This window comes from Haliotis rubra, unplaced genomic scaffold, assembly GCF_003918875.1.
Source record: "Haliotis rubra isolate DU_JTF1 unplaced genomic scaffold, ASM391887v1 Scf2543, whole genome shotgun sequence".
In the NCBI taxonomy this organism is placed as follows: Eukaryota; Metazoa; Mollusca; class Gastropoda; order Lepetellida; family Haliotidae; genus Haliotis; species Haliotis rubra.
The window spans coordinates 16,297-26,585 of NW_025766607.1; the positions used below are offsets into that span (position 1 = coordinate 16,297).

At 37.9% G+C, this 10,289-nt stretch overlaps 1 long non-coding RNA gene across 1 annotated transcript; it reads left to right on the plus strand.

The window, feature by feature from the left end:
• The first annotated feature begins 463 nt into the window (after positions 1-463).
• Positions 464-2,857, plus strand: LOC124279677. Its single transcript, XR_006899444.1, has 3 exons — positions 464-532; positions 1,112-1,231; positions 1,851-2,857. It is a non-coding gene; the product is annotated as an uncharacterized LOC124279677 (long non-coding RNA).
• The last annotated feature ends 7,432 nt before the right edge of the window (positions 2,858-10,289 follow it).

Below are 10,289 nucleotides of genomic sequence, written 5' to 3' on the forward strand. Positions count from 1 at the left end.
GTTTCTCTTATATCTAATCTCAGATATTATATCAATGAAACCTGAACACCGGGTGTTATTTACGATCTTGCAAATCTCAAAGTTACATTGAAATTGAATGTTGTTCTCTCTTCCAGTGATGAAAGATAACGATCTCTACAGACAATATGCCGACAAGGGTGTCGACGGAACTGAACACCAGGTGTCAACAGAGAAACAGGAGGTGATAGGTAGGCTATATTGGCTATATTGGCTATATTGATAAAGTGATTTATATAAAGATCCTTTACAATGCCCCAGTAACATGTTTTTGTAGGGAGGTGTGCTGGCCTAATGGTTAAAGCGTTCGCTCGTCACGCCTTTGATCCAGGTTCGATTCCCCACATTGGGCACAGTATGTGAAGCCCATGGTGTCCCCCGCCTTCATATTGCTGGAATATTCACTCTGCTTTTTGTATCGATATCTTGTACATGACGTCAATACGTAATGACGTGTATCACGGATTTGTGAAAGCTGAAAGTCAGAAGCCAGCAGAAAAGCAGCAGGTGCCAGGTAAGATGTTCCTTGTTCTGGAACCTGGATTTTCTTTGATAAGATGTGGTTGGTAACAATATTTATGTACATTAACTGTGGTTTCATTATCCGGTAACTATTTATGTATCCCCGTCCCCTTTCATGGTCTTGGATTGGCATTTCAGCATGGCAACGCTACACCCATATCGTAGTAAGCAACTTCTCCTGTTACGCCTGTGATGATGCCATGACTATAAGGAGACGCGTTGTTGCCGCTACGGCCGTTGTAGGGGTCACGCTAAGTCTTGTTTTTGACTGCTTCTGTTTAAGAGTTCGCGTTGGAGGATGGGACAATCATCTGCAATTCGTTTGTACTGTTACATGGATGAAAGCAGTCTGATACACTTCTGTATTGATATCAATGCACTTATTCGTGTGTGTGTGCGTATGCTTGCGTGCATGTGCCAACTATGATAGTATCACCCACAACATTTGTATGTACAGTAACTATTTTATTTTATACTGACGTGTTTTCTCATCAACATAGACGAAATAACAATATATACCTAAGATGCATTCTAAGACGAGAATTAAAATGACCTTTGTTCTCCATTTAAGACGTGTATTCAAAGGTCAACAAGGTGAAGAAAAGCAACAATGCAACAGAAGTACAGATCACTCTGAGTATTGAAGACCTGTATGCGAAGCCCATCAAACCAGCAAACGGAAGGAGTGAATGTAAGCCCACACATAAAATATTTTCTAAAGTGTCATCTGTATTGATAGATATTTATCAACAAGGTTGTAGACAAAATAGTTTGCACAGCATAAAAAACTGCTCACGTCAGAGTAATTTAACCTATACCATGGCATTGCAAATCTCCTAGCCATTTATGTAACACTGAGTACAAATCTTTCAACAGAAGTGACATTCTCCCATCAATCATGTAACATTATCCTCACCTCACCTCACCTCACCTCACCTCACCTCAACTCAACTCAACTCAACTCAACTCAACTCAACTCAACTCAACTCAACTCAACTCAACTCAACTCAACTCAACTCAACTCAACTCAACTCAACTCAACTCAAACCATGACACAGACAATCTGTTATGTTAGATGTATCGGCATGATTAATACCTTAAAATGTGTGCAGGTATTGTGTGCAGCCCTTGATTGTCAGGATGGAGCATAATGTTAGCTATACCTACGGTTTATGGCAAAACGTATCTGTTGACGTGTCTATGACGTTTTCACCACTGTAGCACTGAAGTCTGGCATCATCGTAGCCATGGTGACAGGATACAGCACATCCTACCAAGGTTTGCTGAGACCCAACTGCTTATTCTTTCAGCGTCATCCTAAGTGTCATCCTACCAGAACGTGGACGTCAGCACCCCAGACTGACCGACAGACGTCATCAGAAGCAGTGGTCGTTGTGGACTTCCAATCCAGTGATGCTGAAAGGGACTCTTCCTCATGATACGCTGTCATTACACCAACACCAAAGAGAAATATACACACAATCATACAGCTTAATGCACCATTAAGTATTGTCACCATAACCCAAGTTATTCAAGCTTTATGACGGTTTCCTGTGAGGAAATCCAGTGACGTATTGAGATCAACGATTTGCCCCTTCGGGATACGATGACGTTCAAATTGGGAGGCTCACACGACCCACGATACTTGGGATGTATTTCAACTCGATATCCCAACAGGAATGTGTTTGTTGAGTACAATCTGATACAGTTTCCTAACATTTTATTATGATTTTGTTATTACTCACTGTTTTACTTTGCATCATTGTTGTGAATGCTGTATATCCCCATAGAATGACTTTCGCCATTTTCTCCCCAAAATGCACAGTGAGAAATGACCGTCTCAAACTCACAATAAGCGGAGAATAGAATAGACTAACTTAAAACATACCCTAATTCATGAAATACTATTAGATACGTCGATGAACAGAAATGAACCAAGCATTGTTGAGTATGAAAGGAAAAACATGATTTTGGAACAGAGGTTAGGGGAGTGAATAGATGTAAATAAGGTACTTTCGTGTCTCTATTACACTTACGACATTTTTAGTATTAAAATCATTATGTAGTAAAACTATATGTAAGCCTGTAAATGGCTCTTCTGTGCCTGTTATGGTTTCAAGAAATCCGCTGACTTTGTGTGAAGGGTACCAATTCACGTACATTTTTTTTAGAGTCATCATTAGATGTTTGCCAAGGTTGCATTCTGAATCCCTTGTTATATACTTTCGTTATTGATGAATTGGTTAAACTGTGATCAGTGAATATTTGTCATTGAGCACATCAATATACTGCTAAATTTGTTTGCTGATGATTTACATACCAAGTGTCAACTCTGCAAAATCAATTGATTATTTTAGAAATGTTTCGTAACACATTACAACCTCGAGTTACCATGGATGAGTCTAAGCTAATGTATTTGAGTAATGCTTTTCTCGTTTGTATACATGAAAAATGGGTCTTCTGTAATAGGAAAAAAGAGATATAAAATGATATGCATGTGGACCCGTTTTTTGTAAAACTCAAGACGCTTTCACATTGTAAATCACCGATTTTATGCATTGGTATTAAAGAATCTGTCTATGTAACTGTCAACAAAATAAACAGCAGAACGCAGAAGGCTTGCAGAGGGAGGGTGGGAGCCAATGACCTGTAACAGCGGCTTTCATGTTGATGTACAAGTAACCTGTGAAAAATAAGGATCCGTAACTTAGCACATTTAAACAATATAAATATAATCGGTATTCCCCAAAAGTATTGCTCCTCCAAATTAATATGAACAACAACTTGTAAATATTGCAAAGTGCACGAAAGCAACATAAAATCACAGCTGTTGCAACATGCTGTCAAATGTGACTTCAGCATGAAACGTTGCGATATTTTTAAGTTTTGTCTTGTAGGCTTTACATGTTTGCTTGTAGAGTGTTCATAACTGGAAGCTGAAGACATTGCCTTGTACTTATACGTTTGGCCATTTGCCTCATTGCTAATGAAACATGTCAGTCTGTTGGAGAATTCTTTCACGTGCCAAAGAGCTACACCGAATTACTATTTTATATTCTACTGATGTATCATATGTTACCAGTATGTAACAAGTGCTTAATAAATGATAACTGAATTAATCGCCTACGTGTAGTTATTGGCAGTACGTATGTTTTACTGCCTTATGAGAATTGGTATCAAACGGTTATGTGGTTGTCCACAATTGTTGGAATGACTCGGGATGTAAAGATACAGCTACGTAATATACGCGGTAGCAACGTACGTTGTCTTTACATTCTGTAACGTTAGACCCGTGAAGATCCGGGTTAGAATTGATGTTCAGTAACTCATGCTTGTCGTAGAAGGCGACTAACGGGATCGGGTGGTCAGGCTCGCTGGCTTGGTTGACACATGTCATCGTATCCCGACATCGAAGATCGATGTTCATGCTGCTGATCACTGGATTGTGTAATTTAATTATACAGTCATCGCGAAAAGAACCAGGTGGTTGCGAAAAGGCGTGGGCCTGCCAGTACATTCTGCACCCTTGGTGGCCTCTATCAAAGACACATGCTGAGGCTGTGTATGAAAAAACAACAAAAAACAAGCCAGACATCAGGGCTGGGGCTGGTAACCAGAGCAGGATGAATTTAACCAGACCAGACACCTATATATGGTAAATTTACTCAGATGTATGGAACATTTTTCACCAGACCATCGGTGACTTTTTTGTCATTAATGTAATAAAGTGTAAAAATGTAAAAGAAGTCTAATGTGGACTTTTTATCATCATTTAATGAATGAATGAATGAATGACTTTATTGCAGTGGAGGTCCACAGGCACATTATACAGTGCATTGTGCAAAGATATAAAAGATATAAATAATAACAGTCATGGTTAACTTGGTGACACAAACGATTTACGTTTTTTTCATTTCAAGGAATACGTACTTTCCTAGACATTCAATGGTACATACATTATCTGATGTTAAAAGTAAATATAACTTATGTTCTGATGAGATTGCCAACAATATTTTGGTAAAACTGATTCGTTATTAAATGGGCACTGTAAAGCAAAATGTAATTCTGTTTCTACAGCTGGAAAAATACATAGCGGACATAGACGTTCCTCTCTCTTTTACCCCAGTTTCCGCCCCATTTCAACCATTAAGCAATGATTAGAACATCTGAGAAAACAAAGTGTAGAGAGATAGATTTTCACCGATATACTAGATAGATAATTTTCAAATGTAAATATAAAAAAAGTGTAAAAAATGTAAAAAAAAGGGTCAAATGTGGACTTTTTATCATCAATGTAATAAAGTGTAAAATAAGTGTAAAAATGTAAAAAAATCAAATGTGGACGTTTTGTCATTAATGTAATAAAGTGTAAAAAAAGTGTAAAGAATGTAAAAAAGTCAAATACGGACTTTTTATCATTAATGTAATAAAGTGTAAAAAAGTGTAAAAAAGTCAAATGTGGCCTTTTTATCATTAATGTAATACCAAAAGCACCAACCAACAGGGCCTATTCAAGCTTCCCTTCATTACCCTTGTTCACTTGCAATGAGTTATTTATGTGTAAACATTCCATAGATTCGTATGTACATTTTGTCATTCCATGTAGAACTGCAAAGTTAACCGTTACGGTATCGATGCTTTTATTTACGTACAGGGGCCGCGGGCTGATCACACACGTACAGATGTGTACAAACAGGACAAAATTAAATATGGTACAGGAAGAATAATGCAATCTATACACGATGCTGCAGGTTTTTCTTGGAAAAAGGAATTATGGGGTTTTTTTCAAAGCGAGAAATACGTATTTTGCAAGTTTATTGCAGACACATTAACTTTGTTACTTGAAAATAATATTGTGGAATAAGACTGGAGCGCAAATCTGAGTAAAATGGGCACACTGACAAAAGTGGAATTCATCTTCAACTTTGGGATAACACACAACCGTATCGGACCCCATCCTTACAGACCTATTGAATGAATGAAGGAGATTCAAAACAGCCTGTTGTATGTTTTCTTTAACGGGATTCGAAACTCAAATCAATGCTCTTAATAGTTCTGGAATTTGTGTGACGTCTATAAAATGCAAAAAAATGGTTATAGATTTGACTGCAGCTGTTCTGTTTTCGTTCAACTGTGAAAATCCAAAAGTGTAAGATATAAATATTCATGAAATTATTGTAGGAATTCATTGTACGAATTGATTTTAAACAAAATTTTGTGAAAATATATTTTCCAATGTATGTTTTAGGATGTAAAACCGATGGAATGAGGCAGATAGATGTGACAATTCAGGTTACAGGTATCCAGCAACCCAGGCTTGTTATAGAGGTGCCTTGCGGGATAGCAACCCATGCTTGTTATAGAGGTGCCTTGCGGGATAGCAACCCATGCTTGTTATAGAGGTGCCTTGCGGGATAGCAATCCATGCTTGTTATAGAGGTGCCTTGCGGGATAGCAACCCATGCTTGTTATAGAGGTGCCTTGCGGGATAGCAACCCATGCTTGTTATAGAGGTGCCTTGCGGGATAGCAACCCATGCTTGTTATAGAGGTGCCTTGCGGGATAGCAACCCATGCTTGTTATAGAGGTGCCTTGCGGGATAGCAACCCATGCTTGTTATAGAGGTGCCTTGCGGGATAGCAACCCATGCTTGTTATTGAGGTGCCTTGCTGGATAGCAACCCATGCTTGTTATAGAGGTGCCTTGCGGGATAGCAACCCATGCTTGTTATAGAGGTGCCTTGCGGGATAGCAACCCATGCTTGTTATAGAGGTGCCTTGCGGGATAGCAACCCATGCTTGTTATAGAGGTGCCTTGCGGGATAGCAACCCATGCTTGTTATAGAGGTGCCTTGCGGGATAGCAACTCCATGCTTGCGCTTATCAGATAGATACCCATGCTTGTTATTGAGGTGCCTTGCTGGATAGCAACCCATGCTTGTTACAGAGGTGCCTTGCAGTGCTATTGATCTCGCTCTTATCATATACAGTGATACCGTGTTCTGTTATATGACTTCCATATTCTGCCTTGGTTGTGGAAATCTGTCTTGGTTCCGCACTCTACAGTGTGTGGTCGACACTTGGGTCTGTGGTGATCCTCTGTAAAGACTTGTGATCCTCAATAAACACTTGTGATGGACTATACAGACCTTTAATCCTCTGTGGAGACTGGTAGGCATTTATACACACTTATGACACCCATACGTTCAATGGTTGCCTGTAATCTGCTTCTGCTATCAAACTTTGTTCACTCAGTGTCAGGAGTTCCCACATCTTGGGAAAGAGGATGTGGAGGCCAAAGTCAAAGTCAAAGTCAAAGTCAAAGTGTTTATTGCATGAAAGGCCATTGGCCTATATACACAAATCATAGATATATAACAATATGTAAACATATTCGTTCTGCTGTAATCATTCATTCAATTATTTAAACCATGGATATTAGCATTCAGTGAGCTGGTAGAATAATCATACAATAGAATGTTTTAGTTTCAGTGCGGGATGTACATACAATGCAAGATCAGACAAAATTGCTTCATTTTTTGTAGCCAAGATCTTAGCCAAAAACGGGAAAACTGACATGGTTAGGACAATAATGTTCGCCAAGATATTTTTTCGCAGTAACTTAAAAGTTGGGCACAAAAAATATAAAATGGAATTCATCTTCAATTCCAGAGCTACACAAAGGGCATAATCGTAAAGACTTTTCTAAATCATGTTTTCTACCTTCATTGATCATTAGATTTGTAAGACCAAGTCTAAATCGAACAAATGTATTTCTAATATTTTTAGCATGAAGACAGGATAAATATTTTTCAGGTTCTAAGGTATCCTTAAAATAGACATAGGAGGTATAACGTGAACTGTCACTTAAAGTAGACATCCAGTCTTGCCGAAAGTTATCAATCAAACGTTGTCGAAAATCGGTGATAAACATATTTACATTTTCCACAGATTGTGACAGCAATATATATCCAAAACCAAGAGAGAAAAGTAACATACGGATGTGAGAAGCCCATGTGACTTTACCAAGATTATCATAGTGCAATAGCATGTTGTAAGCAAGTTTGGGTAGGCGATGTGCTGGCATTCTTAAAATTCTAATCCAGAATCGAATACATTTTACGTTAGTAAAACTACAGAGAAGGCAGCAAAGAGCATTATCAAAGAAAAAATATTGGCATCAGGTTGTGCCAGTGTGAATCAAAACCAAGTGCGATGAATGAAGGATTCGTTATTCTTGATAAGAACAATCCACATGTAAGTTGGATATAGCTTTTTTGTGAGGAGTTGCCTACACACCCAGTTCACAATTTGTTTCCATTGCCAGGTCTTGTAGTGTCAATAATAGATGTCTGGAGAGCCGGTCTAGAAATGTTGTGTTAAAGGTAATTTCAGTCCTGATTAGTCTAATTATCTTGAAAGTCAAGTGTCCCTTTTGTCATAAATATTCGAAAAAAAGGAGATCAAATTTTAAAATGTTTACAAATGAGAAAACCTATATTTATTTGAAAAAAATGCACTCATTAAAACTCTTGCTTTATAAAAACTCAGAGAAAAAACATGAATGTTATTCAATTTCCAAAGCTCTTCGTCTTGAAAAAGGTATGTTTTAAAAGTTGCATGTTTCAAGTTCTTTACATGTTAAGCGAGCAAATATGTTGACCATTACTATTTTACAAAGGTTGAGACACCTTTCCTTTCAAGAATTTCTCTTCATTTGGGGAAGATTCTCGAGAAAACATACAAAATGGGATCAGATATGTGACGTTATTATGTCAGAAGCTTCCTCTAGTAATGATCCAACCGTTATCCAAGAAAGTTATGAAAGGGAATGAAATTTATTTTGTCAAAAGATAATTGAAATTCAAGGTATCATCTCTTTGGGTTGTGCTAGGTAAAAGCGCCCAAACCCTTTCCATATAGATAAGAAATCTCTCCTAATGGCATTATCGATTGCACAATCACAAGTATGTGTAACACAAAGGGTTTTTTAAAGATTAGATTAGCATATTCTCAGCAATCGAAACACACCCACAGCATAATTCACTCTTTATAAGTGAGTAATCGTAATCTTGATTAAATAATCAAAGGTCCATTTCAAACAAATGTATTTACAGATGGAGAGTTCTATGTTTCAAGTTCACAACAACGTGGACGAGATCGGAATAGAAAGTATGGAGATTGCGTCGATGGAGACCTTGTTATAAGTCCACGTTACTACAGTAGGGAGAGGGAGTGCACAGAGACGCACGTGATGTTGACGCCTTGTATTGGACAAAGGGGTGTGTTTGAGTGTGTAAAGGATGGCATGTGTCAGGTGTTGATAATAGGGGCAGTCACGACGAACAAGGTGACATAATGGAATATAACTAGACACATCTTGGGACAATGCATGAGAAATATTCCATTTTATACTGTTGTAGTATTTTTTCAGTTTGTCATTTTTTTCGGAAACATTCTCAAGGATGTTGTATGTTTCATGAGTAATCCTGACCTTTGAATATAGTTACTAAATGCATCTGAAGACTCATTGTTGATTTTAAAGTGTGTTTAAAGAAGTAAAAAATGAAACATTTATGGCATCAACAATAAATGTGTGAAAAAAGATATTCAAAGTTTTATGTGTGACACAAACCTAATGGTTACCAAAGACAACAAATGGTACATGTACTATTTCTAAATCAGATAGATATTTGTTGAAATATTAGCACATTTCTGTTTGCCTTCAACATGCAGTTACATTGGGTCATTGCACACAATAATAAACAAAAGCCATCTTGTACCGGTAATGCATTTAGTGACAATGTTAACACAATCAGTACTCTGTTATATGTCGAAGTACATTTAGTTAATTGTTAATACAGAATAGTGAATGTTCCAAGACATACTTTCCATGTTCTGTGGTCTTGTTGTACATTTACAAACACACACAGTATGTACAACATCTAAATTCAATCAAGCACAAACTGGCATTGCCAGGGTAACAGAATATAGTGAGTGAGTTAGTTCAGTTTTACGCCACTTTTAACCATATTCCAGCTATATCACGGCGGGGGACACCAGAAATGGGCTTCACACATAGTACCCAGGTGGGGAATCGAACCTGGTCTTCGGCGTGACGAGCGAACGCTTTAACCATATAGGACTTACCCCATTGTTCGCCCGGTATACAGAATATAATTTGGTACAATTATTTGCAACTCTAATGTAGTAAGACAATATAGATGACGACAAGAACAACGTACCTATAACGTAAATAGCGTGGTAAGAACAGCCGGGTGTAAAATGTCAACTTTGTGTGCAGAAAGTGCGTAAGCCCTTTGTAGTACACAACCCTAGAACTAGAAAGATCGTTCACTGTTAATGACCTGAGACCTGGTTCTACAATGATATTCGGGTACAGCCAGCGTGTAGTAAAACTTATAAAAGTGCTACGATCCCACTTAATACTGTTGGGCACCTCGTAAGGATGAGAATGCCATAGATGGTGACATGCATTGTTCAGGAGTTGCAGTTGAAAAACTGTTGAGATTGACATCCTGACTTTTGAATGTAAATGCTGAGCTGGATATCGGCGCTATAATATGTTTAATATTTAATATAGGTCCAAGATCGCCATTTTTGTACGTTATTCATTGTTGTCATACCATATTATCCTCAAACCCGTTCAATTACGCACCCAATAGGAACAAGTAATACAATATGATGTATATCCCCTGCAGTGTCAGAAAGATGTTAACATGAATTTCT